At 40.8% G+C, this 20224-nt stretch overlaps 1 protein-coding gene across 1 annotated transcript in view; it reads right to left on the bottom strand.

The window, feature by feature from the left end:
• Positions 1 to 20224, bottom strand: part of LOC147304583 (thrombospondin type-1 domain-containing protein 7A-like) — a 189902-nt gene that overhangs the window by 144725 nt on the left and 24953 nt on the right. The gene's annotated exons all lie outside the window — the stretch shown is intronic.

Raw genomic sequence — 20224 nt, 5'->3', positions numbered from 1 at the left:
TTTGTTCCACAGACGGTTTCATGTCAGACAGTATTTTCACAGACCGGCGTTTAAGGTGTGGCGGGTAAATACAACAAAATAAAAGATACGACAAAAACTGGTATTTTGTAGATATAACAATAAACGCAAATTCAGTGTGTAATTGTGTAACTTTATTAGCAGCGTCCTCCTGAAATGCGCCAACAATATTGAGAGTAACGCCCTCCTCTCTGCTCCTAATGCTTTCTGGTCACTATGGTAACGCGTGAATATTTCTTTTAAAATAAGACACAACTACAACACGGGAAAGACCCAGGGAAACCGAGTTAATGATAAAAAACCCTGAAAACCATCAATTCCACACCCGAGGCTCAACTCTCACGGCCCGGGACCAAACGACCCGCGGCCCGGGGGGGGGGGGGAACCGCTGCTCTATACAACATGTAGCATCATTCTGAATTCCTATTGTTGATGAGTTAGCTAGGCTAGGCGCTAGGCGCTAGGCGCTAGCATACGCACTATGTTATAGTGTTGTTGTTAGCCATCCTACACACCTGTGTTGCTGCCAATAATTAAGTAATTTGTCATTCCTTAGTTTTTGTTACCCTCGTTTTAAACAGAGAGGGAGGCCTTTGACATTCAACTAAAAACAACTAAAACATTCAACATTCAACTAAAAACTTTCAACTGCATGTTAAATTTAAAAACACAGCAGTTGAAGTTTTTCTAGAAGTTTAATTTGTTGTTTTTACTTAACAACAATTCTATGATCAGCTGCATTTACTTTGGGGGGAAACAACAAGCTGGATTCATGGGTCCAGAAGACAGACTTCTTCTCTTTCTTTCATCATAGCTGTCTTGTGTCTGTTGCATATGTTCACCAAGGCATACGTTCTTTCAGAAATATCAGGAGGACTGAAGGTCATCGCAGGGATCAAGCAGAACTCTTATTTTCACCATCAGCTTCCTCAGAAGGAAAATCCTCTTCAGACCTCCACTATAGGCCCACTCAGAAAACAGACAAAACTAGAACTTCATGAACAGTGTGACAGCAAGCTTTGCTTTTTGTTATGTACAAATACTGCACATTATCACCAGATGAAGCTCAAAGTCTGGACTTTTACATAATGATGTTCAGTCACGAAGAAGGTTACACATTACAAATATATACATATAGGGCGATCGTGGCTCAACTCGTTTGGAGTTTGTCTTGTAATCAGAAGGTTGCCGGTTCGACCCCCGGCTTGGACAGTCTTGGTCGTTGTGTCCTTGGGCAAGACACTTCACCTGTTGCCTACTGGTGGTGGTCATAGGGCTCGGTGGCGCCAGTGTCCGGCAGCCTCGCCTCTGTCAGTGCGCCCCAGGGTGGCTGTGGCTACAATGTAGCTGCCATCACCAGTGTGTGAATGTGTGTGTGAATGGGTGGATGACTGGATATGTAAAGTGCTTTGGGGTCCTTAGGGACTAGAAAAGCGCTATACAAATGCAGGCCATTTACCATATATATATATATGAGACTTTTGATCTTCCATCGGGTTTTTGCTGTCAGAGAAAATATCATGTACTCTGTATGCAGCTTCATGCATTCAGCGAAAGACCAAACTGATGTACTGTTTATTCTCCTCAGTGTAAAGAGCAGCATGGAAGTGGGTAATAATCTATATAATGATAACAGGTACATGGATGTTTAATACCTTTGACTTTTTGTCTTTGACTTTCTCATAAACTAATTTCAGTTTACAGTAGCAGTAGATATTTTGGTAGCGTAGCCTCTGTACTTTGTTCATCAGCTAATTTTGGAGTTTTTACTCCCATATTCACTTAGTGTATTAAGCTTATGACATCTTGTTGAGCACAATTGTGCATGGAGCACAATTAGACCACAAAAATATTTTTGCTGTGATTACTTTGTAAGAACTACTCTCTGAAAAAGATAATATATATTTTTTATTTTTCTATTGAATAGATTATAGAGAATAGATAAACATAAAACCAAGAACTTGACATTTCACAGTCAGCCTTTCATAACCCTTTCCAGTAGAGGCAATTCAATTCCAGTCCTTAAGAGCTGACTGTAAAAGCGCCCATCAAAATAACATTCATTATCAATGTTAGCATTATGGAGAACCACATTAGCAATCTAAAAGCTAAGTGCTCCCTGGTATAATGCACTGACAAATACACACAGTTCTAATTGTTAGCGGCGTGCGGATCGATATTGAAATATCGATTCTTCTGATACCGGTAATTTATGTTCTAGAATCGATTCTCATATTAAAATATCGACATTTTAGTATTTTGGGGTGAATTTGTAGTTTTTCATTAACAGGAACACAGTGGAAAGAAACTATATCATTCAGATCATCTAAATTGGAAGGAATTGCTTCCTCTTACGCCTTTCATAGTCATACGGCTGTATAAATGTGTCGCAGTCCCTGGCGTGTGCACTGACGACAATGACTGAGCGTAAACTGAATCATGTGTGGACGTATTTTACCTCCACAAACAGCCAAGATGCGGTTTGCGATACATGTGGCAAGACAGTGAGGAGTTGAACACCTCAGAGTAAATCATATTACAGAATATGATAAGCTTATGTTGAGGCGAACTGAAGAGGAGGAGAAGGACAGGTGCTGCTAGGGCGAGACAGACGTCTCTCGCAGAGTCCTTTAGTGCTGCAGGCAGGCAACATGCTCAAATAGCGCACAACTTCAGGTTTTTTTTTATTTCTATATGATAATTCTGCATTATTAAGCAACAAGAACAAGTAGTGTGATGTCCTGTAATCATTATGAAGCTATATTATTACAATTACATAATACAACTATATATTGTTTTATAAAATACAATTAAACATTACGTTTTTGTACAGAGTATTGGTATTGGATCAGGATCAGCCACAGCCTGCGCCACAGCCTGCGCCACAGCCTGCGCCACAGCCTGCGCCACAGCCTGCGCCACAGCCTGCGCCACAGCCTGCGCCGCCACAGCCTGCGCCGCCAGTGGAAGGGCTCAGCGAGCCGGAGGAGCTCAGCGAGCCGGAGGAGTCCGCGCCACACGTGGATGAGCTCAGCGAGCCGGAGGAGTCCCGCGCCGCAGCCGGATGAACTCAGTGAGCCGAAGGAGCCCGCACCACACGTGGATGAGCTCAGCGAGCCGGAGGAGCCCCGCGCCGCAGCCGGAGGAGCTCAGCGAACTGGAGGGACCTACTCAGCCAGAGCTGGAGGTCGGCGTGCCGGAGGGACCTCCACATCCAGCGCGCCCTCCACACCACTCACGTCCAGCGCGCCCTCCACGCCGCCCACGTCCAGCAGCACAGGCACCATGTCTACAACTTGCATGGCCAGCACATGGTGGATCGTGTGTTGTGCTACATTGTCGCCAGGGGCAGATCTAGAAGGGTGGCATGGGTGGCAAGTGCCACCCTAAAATGATCCCTTGCCACCCCAAGTGCCACCCCAGTTTTGCATATGACTGTGTTGTTTATTAAAATAAGATAGCATTAACAGTTTGAGCGCAGTTACAGTCAACAGTGAATATAAATGCTATATAAAACACCATGGGAATTTCGCTTTTTACACAGGTGGTTGGATGTGACATTGTGGAAATGGAAGGAAGGTGAGTGTTATTAACCCTCCGTGGTCCACGGACACGCTGCACCTCCAAATCACACGACTGATGTAAGCTGACATAGCAACAAGCTGCAGCCAGCTGAGTCTCTATTTCAGCCCACATTGAAAGTTCGGACTTCAAAGTTTTTACATTTTAAGTACAGGCCAGTAAATCCAGAGTTATGATAATATATATAAGCCATGCTCAGTGTTGGGGAGTAACGGAATACATGTACCGCCGTTACGTATTTAAAATACAAAATATGAGTAACTGTATTCCGTTACAGTTACCGTTTAAAAAGGTGGTATTCAGAATACAGTTACTTTGTTGAAATAAATGGATTACACTGCGGTACTTTCCTGTTTCATATTGTCACGGGTCAGGACTGTTTGGGTTTGTTTGACAGCTACGTTCTGTTGTTCCAGGCGGCAGCGTTACGGTTTCCATGGTTACAGGGCGACGCTCTCTCTCTCTGCGACTGTGTGTTTCCTGGGTGAGAGAGCGCCTTTTCGTTGTTGTGCTAAGCTAACAGGCAGAATGCTACAAGCATAGCTCTAAAGAATGTAGCATCATGGGCAGTGTAGTCCGTGCTGCAGGGAGAATGGACTGCCATACACGTTATGGGTCTGTGAGCGCGAGGAGGGAGAAAAAGGGGAGTGGAAAGGTACGAGTTGTCATCGAGGAAAAACGGGAGCTGGAAGCATGTAAATATAATAATAACCACTGCAGCCAAGAAGAGTGCCTGACGAGCCCAGTTGTAAGTAAGCTATTAAGACTCGACTGTACACCGTGTTCGTGTTTTCCTCCGAAACAATAAGTTCCATTGGAGCAGCCTTTCAACGCCTCGCTCTGTCTCTCACAAGAAAAGTTGACCAACACAACAAAGTAAAGCTAGTTTTCGGCTACGAGCCGACAGGGACCCCGCCGTATTAGCCAGAGGTCCCTTTACTACAGTTCGGAGTCGCGGACCTTCAGTAACAGTAATAAATCACACAGCAATAGTACATTCACGTTGTTGTAAAAAGCATGATAATATATTAAGTAATCCAAAGTATTCAGAATACTTCACTGTCATTGAGTAACGTAACGGAATACGTTACAGAATACATTTTGGGGCATGTATTCTGTAATGGAATACATTTTAAAAGTAACCTTCCCAACACTGGCCATGCTTTTTTCTAAAAACTGTCGTCACGTTTTTGTGTGTGTGTGTTTTAAGCGTTTTCTAAGGACAGCGTGAAAACAGTAAAGAAAGAAATAAAGCCACGTTTCCTTTCGGTGGAAAAATGTACCATGTCCACAAATTAAAAAAAATTCAACACGTGGGATTTGGTTGTTTAGGAAGAGGGGAGAGTTTTGGGAGTGACGGTAATGGCAGCGAGACAGAGCGAGCGAGCGAGTGAGAGAGAGCGAGAGAGTTTTTAGCTGTGGGAGATTTGTAACGTTTAGTGTGTTGTGTTGTCTTGTGTAGTTGTTCTGTTGTGTAGTTGTTGTTTTGTTTTGTGTGTCAGTGAGGGCACTAATGAATGCCACAAAGGCACATTTGCAATGTAAACACTGTCACTAAGTAGAAAACCAGCAGAGTGATACACCTCCTGTTGTCAGGCCTGCAGGTTTGTCCCTGTGCTGTTCTCCTCTGTCTTTTGGTGGACAAACTTTTTTTTACTGGCACGCATCATTTGTGGGGCATCTTATGGCGAAACCTGATTGTTCTCTCATTTTAGTTTTAGTAATATTTTTAAATGGTTGTAGAAAATGAAAAAAAATGTCAGGTGTATTGGCTGCATTTTTAGATAAATAGCTGTTTATGTTTACAAAATGTACATTTTATATTTGCATTTCAAGTTATAAAAATTTACTCAACATGTCTGTTTTTTTTCAGTAAAGAAATACTAATAGGATTTTAAGTTATTTGTGTGATTTCAGATCAGTAATACTAAAGCAGTATGTGAGTGAAAAAAAACAACTAAATTCAGTTGAGCTGAAAAGATACCAAACAAGGCAACGGGGAAAAAAATGAAACAATTTGAGGGTGAAATACAAATAAACACATACAAATACAACTAAAAGGAGTCAAAAATGGCCGGTTGTATTTCAGACCTCAGTGGGTTAATCCAACAAATCATGAAAAACTAGGTTTAAATTTTTGTTCATGACAGTGCAGATTTCTGACATTTTGTGTAATTTCAGCTGTAACAATGTGACTGTTTTCTAACAAAAAACAGTGAAACTTAAGTTAGACTTGTGTTTGTAAATGAAGCGCCCCATGTTGTGTAGCTTTCTGGATTTTATACTTATTGGGCTGCATATTTATTTATTATGCAGACTATACAGTACATTAGATCAAAACTCACATGTTTTATGTAACTAAAGTGTGTAATTATGTGGGCTACAGACAATAATTAAGTTATAGACTATATTTCTATGAAAAAGTGTATACTTACTGCATTTGAATTATTTTAACCATATGTAACCACCTGCATATGTGTTTGGGAAAAAAAAGGCTTTGATTTTGCCATCCCATTTGATTTCTTTGGCACCCTAAGAAAATTTCTCTAGATCCGCCCCTGATTGTCGCCTGCCACAGCTGCCACGCCGCCGCCGCCACGCCCCCGCCACTGGACACGTGACCGCCCACCGTGGCTGTCGGACCCATGGCTGCCCGCCGGAGCAGCAGCGTCGCCGCTATTGGACGCGTGGCAGGCCGCCGGAGCTGCGTCTGACGAAAAGCCACAGACCACGCAGCAGGTATATCGTCGCCTCGACATCTGCCTTTGTTGTAGCATTTGTGTCACATACTAATGATTTCAAGTCAACAGGGACGCATCTGTCAAATTCAAAGATGACGCCTTTGTGCTCAGCTGTCTTCGCCTCTCCTTTCGACTCCTCTTTTCTGACTTTTGCATTGTACTCCTCATTCTTTTGGTAATATGGTCATTAGGTGGCAATGCACTAATTACTTATGACCACCAAACACTTTCAAATCTTCGATTCTCTCACTCCTATGGTTCGGATCCATGCTGGACTCTGGGAGACGCCACCCTGTCACGATCGGACTCCTCCACCAGCATATCGTGTACAAGAAACACTATAGGAAGCGGGGCAAACAGAGTGGCTTTCGCATCTGTCTTAATGGTTACCTTAAAGCACAGGCTATGGCTAATCCACATGCTAGCATGGATATTCTACATCCTCCCTCTTCCTCCCATGACTGCCTCCTTGCCAGATCGCTTAGCCTTCGGTGGATCTGCTCCGTCGGACAGCAAGTCTACCCAGCCCTCCCAGTGGCATGCCTGCCTATTCATACCTGGATAACGTCTTCCAGAGGTGGCGTTCATCATAGCAACCTAAGCCGTTTGCGACGCGCTACGAGTAGGGACATGGCGCCCATGACACGGATGGCTCTACTAAATGTAAGGTTGCTAGTGAATAAGACTTTTGTTTTAAATGACTTTTTCCTTGCCTCGGGGCTGGACGTTTTGTTCCTGATGGAGACTTGTATTCACCCTGGTGAGTCCTTCTCCTTCTCTGAGCTTGTCCCGCCAGACTGTGCTTTCTTCAGCTCACCTAGGCTTACGGGCAGAGGTGGTGGCTTAGACTCGTTTTTAAAAAATAACCATAAAATTCGGCAGCTCCCCTACACTACCTACCCTGGCTTTGAAGTCCAATTAATGGAGTTGGCCAATTCTTCTAAAGCTCTGTGTGTTGTGGTCTACCGACTGCCGAAATACAACAAGGCTTTTATTCAGGACTTTGCTGATCTATTAGGATCTGTTCTTTTTAAATATGACTGGTGATTTTAATATTCATATCTGTTGTAAGGATGATCCATTAGCCAAAGACTTTCTTGCTCTAACTGACTTTCTTAACCTTGTTCAGTGGGTAAATGAACCAGCCCACTTTAAAGTCCATACCCTTGATCTGTTTTTTTCATATGGCCTGGACATTTGTATTTAAGACATTGACAATGTTGGGATCTCTGATCACTTCCCAGTTGTTTTTGATGTTGATCTATGCAATACAGAACTGCACCCTGAGAGCCTCCGACGCCCTATGTGCATAATTAATTCTGAAACTGTGGCTAATTTTTCTGTGGTGTTCCTTAATTCTGCACCCACTATTACTGATTGTCCCATACCTCATACAGTTGATGACTTTGCTGATTCTTTGCTATCTACATGCTCCTCTATCCGAATGACGTCACCACGTTGCGGAGCGTCATTTACCTGGCAGGAAACACGGCGCCTAAGCGGCTCAAACGCTCAAAAGTTTGGTTACACTTTACGAGAACGGATGACAACAGGGCAACTTGCAATACTTGCAAAGTAGATATTTCATTTAAGGGAGGAAACACTACGAATATGCAAAAGCATTTGCTCACAAAACACACGATGACCTTAAAGGAATGTCGTGTTTTTAATTCCGCTCCAGACTCGTGAATCTCAACCCAGCAGCAGCGGTAATGCAGCAGGTAAATAATCAACTAACAGTGCATATTATGTTAGCGCGATCTGCCTTATTACAAAACCTGCCTGTGCACTTAGGTGACCATGATGAGACAGAGTCTGGCTCAGATGCTGGCAGTTCTCGCTGCAGTCTGCCGGTAGCGTCTCCTTTCAGGCCAGGATAGACGAATGTCACCGAGCAGTGACTCAGTTTGTGGTCAAAGGCTTGAACCCATTTGCCACAGCAGATGATTTTCGGTAAGTGAATGTGTTTAATTGTAGGCAGGGACATTACTGGATATTCTTGTATAATTGCTACTGAATAATTTATGTTATACTTTGTTATTGCTACAGAAGAATATTTATTTTATTATTTTACATTTACAATTTTTTTCCCGGGGACCCTGTGACACCCCATTGAAGAGCCGTAGGCTGGATCTCTTAAGATCTCACTGTTGGGTTTGTAAGGCCATGTTACTTGTTACTTAAATCTTGTTCAAAGAGAAGATATAAAGCAAAGTTCTAAGCTAATCGACCTTAGTGTTCTCCTTTTTTAAAAATAAGAATCGATAAGAGAATCGATAAAGAATGGAATCGTTAAACAGAATCGAAAATGGAATCGGAATCGTGAAAATCGTATCAATACCCATCCCTAGTTCTAGCCGGTGTCACTCACTGCCCTTAAGCAAATAGTTGAACAACTGAAAAATACAAATTCTGTACATGATATTCTCCCATCACGCATTATCAAGGATGGTTTTGATGCAATCGGGCCTAGTATCTTAACTCTAATGAATTCTTAATTGCTTTCCGGCCATGTTCCGTCAGCCTTTAAACACGCTGTAGTGCAGCCTGTTCTCAAAGAAGGAGCCTCGATCATAATGACTTTGTGAACTACAGGCCGATTTCCAAAATCCCATTCCTGTCCAAAATCTTGGAGAGATAGTTTTCTCACAACTCCAGGCCTATCTGGATACGATGGATTCATTTCAGCCTGGCTTTAAACCACGTCAAAGCACTGAAACAGCTCTGCTGAGAGTCGTTAATGATCTTCTCCTAATTGCCGATTCAGGTAGTTCTGCGGTCTTAGTCTTACTGGACTTGTCCTCAGCCTTTGATATGGTGGACCATAATATTCTACTAACGAGGTTAGAACATACATGCATTAGAGGTGACACCCTTAACTGGTTTGAATCCTATCTTTCGAGCAGGTCCTCCTCTGTCATTCTGGGTGCCTATTCTTCCTCTGCTGCAGCCTTCTGCTGTGGCGTGCCTCAAGGCTCTGTGTTGGGCCCAATGTTGTTCTCTCTCTATATGCTACCTCTAGGCCTAATCTTTGAAAAATACAACATTTCATTCCATTGCTATGCTGATGATATACAAATTTACTTTCAGCTAACTGACAATGTTGCTCTGTCACTGCACTGCTTCCTAGAGTGCATGAGAGAAGTCAAAGACTTTGGGCAGGTTGCTTCTCCCCAAGACAAGAACTAACAGACTTAAAAACTCCTTTGTCCCACACGCCATCAAACTGTTTAACTCCTCTCTGTGGGGGAGAGGGAGGGGAAACAGGAGGAGAAAGGAGGGGGGACAACTAAGCTGTAGTGCCTCTTCACCTCACAGTGCAATACCTTTGTGCAATACTTTTGTAAATAGTCAATGGTGCAATAGACCTCAATACTTGAAATGTGCAATTCACTTGTATTTTTATTTTTATTCCTATTTACTCTATCCCCTTTGTATATTTTATTTATATATGTCTGTGTATTTATATGTGTGTGTGTGTGTGTGTGTGTGTGTGTGTGTGTGTGTGTGTGTGTGTGTGTGTGCTGTGCTTTTGGAAATTGTGGTGTTTGACAGTCATTTCCCCCGGGGCCAACTAGTTGATACCTTTGGATCCCTCGCCACTTTTCTCTCTGACACTGTTAGTAATCTAGGTGTGCTGCTGGACAGCTCCTTCAAATTTGACAAACAAGTGACCTCTGTAGTCAAATCTAGCTTCTACTAACTGCGTCGTATTTCGAAGGCTAAGTATTGCGTACCACATAAGGATCTTGAAAAGCTTATTCATGCCTTTGTGACCTCTAGATTAGATTACTGTAATCCTTTTACTTTGGTCTCCATGCTGTTCTTCTCCATAGATTACAGCATGTCCAAAATGCTGCGGCACGCCTTTTGACTGGTACCGGATGGTTTGCCTCTATCACCCCTGTCCTTTCTGATTTGCACTGGCTCCCCATCAAATACCGCATCGAATTTAAAATATTGCTGCTTACCTTCAAAATTATAAATAATACAGCACCTAGCTATCTTGCCATACACCCCTGGGAGAGCCCTCAGATTATCCAACCAATTACTCTTGGTACAGCCTAGATCTTGGCTCAAGACCAGAGGTGACCGTGCGTTTGCCCTGGTTGCACCTAACCTGTGGAACAACATTCCCATTGCTATTCACACGTCTGACTTCTCTTCATCCTGGCGTTGTTCCTGCTGGTGCAGGGTCCGCTCTTCGGCAAAGGTTTCTCCATTTGGTTCTGTCCAAGGCGTCCTCAGGTGATGCGTTGATGGTCTTAATGTCCTCCTTAATTTTGTCCATCCACCATTTCTTCGGTCTGCCTTCTGGGTCGATCATCATTGCCGTTTTTGCACGTCTGACTCCATCCAATTATTTAAATCACGATTAAAAACTCACTTATTTAATCTTTCTTTCCCAGTTAGTAAACGCCGGTATTTTATAATCAATTCCAATTTTATCTTTCTATATATATCTTCTTCTACTTTAAACCTGTGTGTTTTTAGCAAGTTTGATTTGATATTCACTTTTATTCTTGTGTAATTAGTGCCATTGACCTGTTCAGTACTTTGTTAATAGTCTTATATTATTCATGTTTTAACTTGCTGTTTTATTGTGAAGCATTTTGGTATACCGTTGGTTTTTAAATGTGCTATATAAATAAAGTTGTATTATATTGTATTGTATTTCACGGGACACTTGGATGCGTTGTTATCGTGAAAACCATGCACATTAGTTGGTTCTCAATTGTAATGGAAAATCAGTCGAATCCAGTCAAGTCGTAATGAGCCGTGGCGAATTGTTCTGAGTAGGTACAAATGGAAAAGAGGCTTTAGAATACCATGACCTGGATGACTGTGAACATACACAGACACATGAGTCACAAATACACAACAGCACAGATGAAAGGTTTTACAGTTTTTACTACTGTTTCTTTACAGTGCCACCTCTGGGTTCACAAGTTTTCAACTGGGAAATTGGAGTTGGGGGTTCCATATTTAAATTCTGAGTGGAAACTTAGAAGCCTTATTCAGGAATGCAACATAACTCTGTAAGCCTTCTTGCCCTTAACATACCAACTAACCATGACTGTTGTGAAAGTGAGCTTGTCTGAAAACAATCACTTTCTGTTTGGTGTACCACACTGATAGCAAACACCAGAACCTCGCCCTCCTCCATCACACAACTTGTCAAGCCTTAACATTTTAAGAATTTCTACTTTTCTACTACTGTTCTTTACATTGTTTCACAAAGGTATATCTGGAACAAAAGGGAGAGACTGGAATTGCTAGAGCAGTTTTGATGATTGATCTCAGGGTTAAGCAGGAAATTTGAGCAACAATGATGTTCTCAGTGGCAGATGGCCTTATCAAGACTCCTGAGGAACTGGTGGCACTGAAGATTATCTGAGAAGGCATCTGAGTCAGAAAAGTAGTCCTGAGGAAGTACAAGAGACATGTGATGACTGGGTGGAGAGAGAAGAAAAATGGCATAGAGGAGATAGCCAGGTGACTCTTTTTGTGAAATCTGTCCATTAGTCATTATTCAATCTGGGCTATAAAGTGGAGAAGCAAACAAGATTGAATTAGGCTGGGTAACATGGGAAATGCACTCCCTGAGGTTGGGGGTGAAAGGATAGGGTGGTGAAAGGAAAAATAATAGGATGAGAGTGGTTCAAGACCTACAGAGGCTGGAATCATCAACTTTGCACTCAGCATAGAGACCAATCCACTTCTTCTTATCTGATTATGACACTCTACTTGGCAAGAGGGGAAATGTCATCAGCACCTTGAGCCATTACCCTGCTGCTCTTTGTTTTCTGGAGGCAGAGGCTCCCAAATGTCTGTGACGAGAAGTTGTCTTTGTTATGAGATGGTCACTACAAATCATAAGTGGAGGCAAGGCTACTAAAATTTTCATGTCGGGGTGAAACCAGTTCTCTTTTTACATAATGAAATACTATTAAAAGGATTATATTGACCATATAACATATGAAAGTGCTAGATTACTAAAACAGTTTTTAATACCCAAGTGGGGGAAATAATAGTGGATGTTTTAAAGCTGCATAAAAATAGGTGATGGGTAGACAGATGTCCAATACTAAAACAGTCCTTCTGCCTACTGCCAGGGAACAAAGCAGTGGCAGCAATGGTGGCGGTGCTGTGGGGGTTGGGTAGGATATGGTTGGATAGATTTCTTAAATGTCAGAGGGGTGAGGTGGGATTAGACAAAGGAGGAGATGGGGGGTGGCTGGGACTGCTTTATTAAGACATGTCATGTCAAACCATGCATCCTTTCTTTAATAGACAAGCAAGCAACTCAGAAACAACTGTGCAGAATACAACCTGATAGTTTTAGTTGCATATTAGCCTTTTGATAAGTAAAATAACAATGTTAGTTTGTGCCATTTAATTCATTCATTCATATTAGAATGTCATAAATACATTGTTTTGTCAGAAATGTGTTCCTCTTTGTAATCGTTGTATATGGTTTTCATTTAATGTCACAGACAAGTCAAGATGAAATCTGTCTTGAAAATCAGTGTGTACATAAACCTTTACTATACTAATCAGCACAGATGTCACGTCAGTTCTCTCCACTTTGTGCTTTTCCTCTTGATAAATATTTACATTTCATGACAACTTAAGTATCTTTCTTTTACAGGAAGATTAAATGTCTAAACCAGTTGTGCTGGTTTAAACTGATTTAGGTTTTTGACTAAAACCTTTAAAAATGATAAAACTTGATTACCAGATAAAAAATAGTAAAGTGAGACATTTACTAATAAAAAACCTTTTAATTTTTATTCATCTTTATTTTTCTTCACTTGCAATATTTTGGGCTACATATTCAGTTTTTGTAAATATATACTTTTTTCTTATTTTAATCAGTACACATTGTACAGTGGGGCAAAAAAGTATTTAGTCAGCCACCGATTGTGCAAGTTCCCCCACTTAATATGATGACAGAGGTCAGTAATTTGCACCAGAGGTACACTTCAACTGTGAGAGACAGAATGTGAAAAAAAAATCCATGAATCCACATGGTAGGATTTGTAAAGAATTTATTGGTAAATCAGGGTGGAAAATAAGTATTTGGTCAATAACAAAAATACAACTCAATACTTTGTAACATAACCTTTGTTGGCAATAACAGAGGTCAAACGTTTACTATAGGTCTTTACCAGGTTTGCACACACAGTAGCTGGTATTTTGGCCCATTCCTCCATGCAGATCTTCTCGAGAGCAGTGATGTTTTGGGGCTGTCGCCGAGCAACACGGACTTTCAACTCCCGCCACAGATTTTCTATGGGGTTGAGGTCTGGAGACTGGCTAGGCCACTCCAGGACTTTCAAATGCTTCTTACGGAGCCACTCCTTTGTTGCCCGGGCGGTGTGTTTTGGATCATTGTCATGTTGGAAGACCCAGCCTCGTTTCATCTTCAAAGTTCTCACTGATGGAAGGAGGTTTTGGCTCAAAATCTCACCATACATGGCCCCATTCATTCTGTCCTTAACACGGATCAGTCGTCCTGTCCCCTTGGCAGAAAAACAGCCCCATAGCATGATGTTTCCACCCCCATGCTTCACAGTAGGTATGGTGTTCTTGGGATGCAACTCAGTATTCTTCTTCCTCCAAACACGACGAGTTGAGTTTATACCAAAAAGTTCTACTTTGGTTTCATCTGACCACATGACATTCTCCCAATCCTCTGCTGTATCATCCATGTGCTCTCTGGCAAACTTCAGACGGGCCTGGACATGCACTGGCTTCAGCAGCGGAACACGTCTGGCACTGCGGGATTTGATTCCCTGCCGTTGTAGTGTGTTACTGATGGTGACCTTTGTTACTTTGGTCCCAGCTCTCTGCAGGTCATTCACCAGGTCCCCCCGTGTGGTTCTGGGATCTTTGCTCACCGTTCTCATGATCATTTTGACCCCACGGGATGAGATCTTGCGTGGAGCCCCAGATCGAGGGAGATTATCAGTGGTCTTGTATGTCTTCCATTTTCTGATGATTGCTCCCACAGTTGATTTTTTCACACCAAGCTGCTTGCCTATTGTAGATTCACTCTTCCCAGTCTGGTGCAGGTCTACAATACTTTTCCTGGTGTCCTTCGAAAGCTCTTTGGTCTTGGCCATGGCGGAGTTTGGAGTCTGACTGTTTGAGGCTGTGGACAGGTGTCTTTTATACAGATGATGAGTTCAAACAGGTGCCATTCATACAGGTAACGAGTGGGGGACAGAAAAGCTTCTTACAGAAGACGTTACAGGTCTGTGAGAGCCAGAGATTTTCCTTGTTTGAGGTGACCAAATACTTATTTTCCACCCTGATTTACCAATAAATTCTTTACAAATCCTACCATGTGAATTCATGGATTTTTTTTTCATATTCTGTCTCTCACAGTTGAAGTGTACCTCTGGTGCAAATTACTGACCTCTGTCATCATTTTAAGTGGGGGAACTTGCACAATCGGTGGCTGACTAAATACTTTTTTGCCCCACTGTATGTATTAACTACCAGTATATTTTTGTGCATGTTTTTATCATAAATTCATGATAGTCCCAGTTCAATGCACAATGAAGAATTTGTCAAATGCTTTGTTTTGTCAATTTTCTAAAGTTTAATAAAGTCAGATGTATTAAAGTGACTTAAACAGTTCAGCTACAGTCTACAGTTAACATAACCTTTGACTATCAATAATCATCATTTAGCTTTAGCAAGCTAAACTTAATCATGTCAAGTTAATTGAATCTGTTGTCAGTAGATGTAAAGTTAATGTAATTTAACTCTTTTCTTCAGCATTTAATTAACAAAGCTTAGTTAGATTTACTTAAAATATCAAACAATTAATTGCATATAATTGCAATTAATTACTTTCCCCATTGAAACAACTGAGTTTTGTGGTACTGGTTGCCATAACTTGATTAAGTAAATACAACATTTTATTTCTTAGAGTGAAGCACTGAAGAGTTTGATGTGAATGCAGCTGAAAGAAATAAAGACCAAACCAAGTAATATTTAAGCTCGCCTCACCGTGTGTTTCTGTGCCATATCATCCAACTCGTAAATATACAAAGATGCTGTCATTAATTTGGTTCATTTTAGTGTAAATGTGACAAATATGTATATTAATATATTATTAATATATTAATGTGATATTTAAAATCCATTAGTTAACTATTGCTGTGAGGTATGTAAAAGACAGTGCAAAAGAAATACCAAAGGTGGTCTGAGGAAGTAAACCAGGGACCCCTGGCCTCTTCTCCACCACCTCCTGCTCAGGCAGTAAGTAGAACAGATGGGGTCCAGTGGCATGCAAGGGAGCAATGAAGAAATGAGGGTAGGAAGATGGAGGGGTGTGGAGGTTGATGGACGAGTGGAGGAGGTGTTGATTAGCCCACCACAGACTCGCTGTGATATATTTAGCTTCATGTTGCCAGTGAGGAGCTCAGTATGCCAGGAGGGTTGATATGTGCACCCCACAGATGATTTCTAGGCTCAGCTGCTTTAACACATTAACTTGGCTACCGTCACCCTCTCTGATGATTGATCTGGTTTTCTTCCATTTGAAGAACTATATTAAGTCACAGAGTGCAAATCTATTTTCCACTGGCCTTCATGCAAAGAGTTACCACACTGAAAAGCTTTCAGGAACACACAGATTTCATCTTATAGCTTGGATGCAATATTGTGGATTTATTTGAACTGAGCTGCAGATTTGATATGATATGAGCTATTTCTCCATATGAGCAGGAATTTGGATGTACAGAACACTTCAGGATTATTTCCTAACTGCTAACTGCTTGTAATATTTATTTAATGCATTAGAAAAAAGAACTGATGACGAGTGAATGGACCTCAGCGTAGAGTTGGATGTCTCGAGACCGGTCTTGGTCTCGAGGAGACCACTTTTACGTGGTCTTGGTCTCGGTCTCGGTCTTGGTCTCGGTCTTGGTCAAATTGTCAAATTGACATAGTGTTCGGGAGAGGGGGTGGGGGGTGGGGGGGGTGGCTTACTGGGCTTAAGCCCAGGTCCTTTTTTCAGAAGTCCGGGGTCTTTTGGAGTGTAATTTGTTAGTTAGATGCCTAACTGACAACTGTATAAAACAAAAACAACACACGAAGCACATAGCGCACCGTCGTAAATTCCCCCTAATTTTGGTATGATCCGAGCTCAGGCACTGGGCGACTGAGCACAGCACCCATGTGAGCGAGAAGCTGCTGCCTGCGAGTTTCCTGCAGACAGAGGAGAGCTTAAGTTTGACCAGGTACCAAAGCAAATCATTCGTACTGAACTAATAATGTAAATATGACGGTGAATCACAAAAGATTGATATCAAACTGATCACTTGGTTGCGTTACTTGCTCTTCGAGTGAATCAACAAATGAATAAATAAAAAGCCGAACAGCAATGCTGATTCTTAGCTTACATTTCATATTTTCAGTTGTTTCCCTCCACGGCTAAACAAACTCTCTAAACCAGTTTCAGTTGTGTACTGATGACCACAACAATGGACGTAATGGGCTTCTTACAAAGAAAAAACTCAGGTAGATGTTATTTTATATATTATGCTTTGTATATTGTTCAGTATATTTCTATGCAAAACAAGAGGGATTTCAATACACAGCAGTATATTCACAGCTGAAACCAGATATTTACACTTTATGGAGAAAACATAAAAACTTTTTTTTTTACTGTTAAACATCAGTTTAGAGTAAACTTGTTTTATTTTAGATAAATAAATATTGAAATATCTTTTGAATTAATTAAATGTCAGAATAAAAAGAGGGAGCTGTCTATTTTAATCACTTTCATCAAATGTAGGAGTACATGTACACTAAGTTTATTGTTAATTAATAAGAAAACTCCAGACGATTCCATTCTGAGCTGAAGAAGCTTCTGATAGGTTAGTAGAGTCCATGTGAGTAAACTGGTGGCACACCTGTGGATGCATATAAGGCAAAACACAGAGCCTGTTTCTGTGACATGGGAACATCAAGAGATGTCAACCAAAACACCTGGAAAAGAATTGTGGAGCTCCATAAGTGTGGCTCAGTTTGAATACAATTTGGTGCCATTTACAATTAAGAAATACAGAAAGTTTCTCTCTTTACTCTTAAAGTTAACAAATATGTTTTTATATTTATCAATCTAAAAAAATAAACATTTAGTCTGATTTGACGTTACAATTAAAAAAGTGTTTGTGTTTTTATCTGAAGAGTAATAAATATCTGGTTTCAACTGTATATTTGATGATGTTGGTGTTTGGCTTGATTGTCAGCACAGAGAGAGAGAGAGAGGGCGAGAGAGAGGGAGAGAGAGAATGAGGACAGAACAGAGATGAACAAGAGCAGGTGAGACACACATGTTAGTCAAATGGTTGTTTGCCAAAACTCATCAGAACATGTATCTATTACCTATAGTGTATCTTTTAGATACCATTTGTTACTTTTCAAATTCTGTATTTATTAAGTTCTGCAGGCTTGTTTGCACAACAAGGCTAAATAATTATATAAATGTTTCTGAATCTAAATATTGTACTTTGGTAGAATTAAAAAATAAGTGTAGTGCAGGTCTATGATGATTTTTAGTGCTGCTATCATTTAGTTCTGATTCTGGTTCTGTTTTGGTTAAGTCCTAAATAGTCCTGATTTTGAACTGTTGTAGTCCTGTTTTAATTCCGGATCAGTTCTGGGTCTGGTTGAATCTGGGTTTAGTCCCTGTGTCTTGATACAGCCTTGACTTTGTTCTGCCTTGCTGCTTAATTAAAAAAATAGTTTAAGGTGTCCTGCATATGTGATATATGTTTTTTTCCTATATGAAGTCATTCTTTTTTGAACAAAACTCAAAACAGAGCCTATTAATCTTTCACTTAATTTCCTTTGGCTGCTCAGCTCTCAGTGGCTCAGCTATGCTTCAATCCCTCCATATTGTGGCCAATCACATGTGAGGATATAGGATAATATATTTATGTGAAAAACAGAGAGGGTGAGAGACGCGACAGTCAAGTGGAGCGTGCGTCTGTCCTCTCAGTGAGTGAGTGAGACAGTAAACACATGAATATGCCTGAGACCCGCAAATGAAGCAGCATCTGGCTGCAGTTTAAAGACTTTTTTTGTCTCGACTTGGTCTCGGTCTCGGATTAGGCGGTCTTGGCTGCAAGTCTACTTCAGCGTGAAAATTCAATTTTCCTGGAGCAACAGAAAGTCTTGTTTCTGATCCAGAAGAATTTCATCCAAGGAGACTCCCGAGCTGTCATCACCAGTGTTGGTTAGTTACTTGAAAAAAGTAATCAGTAACTAATTACTGATTACTTCCCCAAAAAAGTAATCCCGTTACTTTAGTGATTACTTATTTTCAAAAGTAATTAATTACTTAGTTACTTAGTTACTTTTTAAAAACACGATTTACAACCTGAAGAGGTGATAAAGCGATAGATCTTTCAGCCCAATTCTACTTTTTCTGCATAATCCATCATACAAAATGTAATCAAATGGAAAAGTCTCTTTTTAAAACTTGTTTTATTAGTTTTAATCTTTTAACTTTATGCATCAAGCAAAGATTTAATTATATGCAACATTCTCTGACTGGAAGAAATTAGTTTAACATTTAAACCTATTTTCTACACATTCCAGCACATAAAATAAAATATTTTATGTGCTATTTTCACCTGTAAAGCAGGAGTGGGGCAGGCGGAGGGTTACCCTGGTGCAGGTGTGCCGCGGTCAGTTGAAGAATCCGCGAGTTTCTCTGTGAGTTTCCCATTACGTCGTAGCTACTCAGCACTTGCTCGGAAGTTTAGGGGTTTTTTTCTCTGTAAAAAGAAGTTTTCTTCCCACGCACAGCGGACACTAATGTTTTTGTCACTTTTTATGGAGTCAAACTCAAAGTAAGGTCAGTACTTCCACGCTTTAAACGCTGCACGCTCATACTCTCTCCCACAATCGATATGTGATCCATTGTTGATCTGCACACAGCTGTTGTCACCAACGGCGCACTCGCTTACGTCACTGTCATGAGACATTCTCGCAAAAAATCACGGTTTTAGTAACGCAGTAACGCAGCGTTCCTACGGGAAAGTAACGGTAATCTAATTACCGATTTTGCAATAGTAATCCCTTACTTTACTCGTTACTTCACAGCTGATAATTTGTACATCAACAGCTCTATCATGACTCCATGGCTGTCCTGATCTTGTGTCAGGTTATCTATATCCACACAAAGCCCTTTGTGACGCTTTCCTTTTTATTTTCCTTTTTCACTGATTTAAAAGCATATTATGTTTGGTGTTTTTTTTGTTTTTTTGTTTTGCCTCGCTGTTGTTATGATTTGAAGTTATTCTTTGATGGCTGCACTGTTTTGTTTCACTTATGTCACTTTTCACCTCTTTTCTCTTGTCTTTGCACTCAGAATTATGCTTGTTCTACCTTCAATGCTGGGATTTACTACACAAACATACAGCACAGACACATTCATGTGCACATCTAACAGCACTCCACCAGTTAGCTAAACATGACCACACTGAGATTTGTCACATGGAAACTTTGTTCCAGAGAAATTAGGCTAAAATTTGCTAATCAGTTAAATTAGTTATAGGCAGGTATTATCTGTCAGACTCATATATATGTTCAAACCATCTGTACACACACACAACACTATAATTTATCTATTATTTTTTTATCTATTCAAAATGTGGATTTATGAATATTACATGCATATGACAACATTTGCAGTCTACAGACATCTTTTAACAAACCTGAAAGTTTCTTGTCTTTGCGATGCTCTCAGGCATTTTGTTTTTGCCAGTACAGCACTCACATTCACATCATGATGGTTATGTGATCATGCACCAGTTGTTATTTCTCTGACAAAAAGTCACACAATCAATTAG

The sequence above is a fragment of the Aulonocara sp. 'chitande type north' Nkhata Bay genome, linkage group LG22 (assembly GCF_057382095.1).
Source record: "Aulonocara sp. 'chitande type north' Nkhata Bay isolate Kocher_YH1m ecotype deep benthic linkage group LG22, A_spYH_male_GT1.1, whole genome shotgun sequence".
Lineage (NCBI taxonomy): Eukaryota > Metazoa > Chordata > Actinopteri > Cichliformes > Cichlidae > Aulonocara > Aulonocara sp. 'chitande type north' Nkhata Bay.
This window is presented reverse-complemented; position numbering and strand designations above follow the sequence as displayed.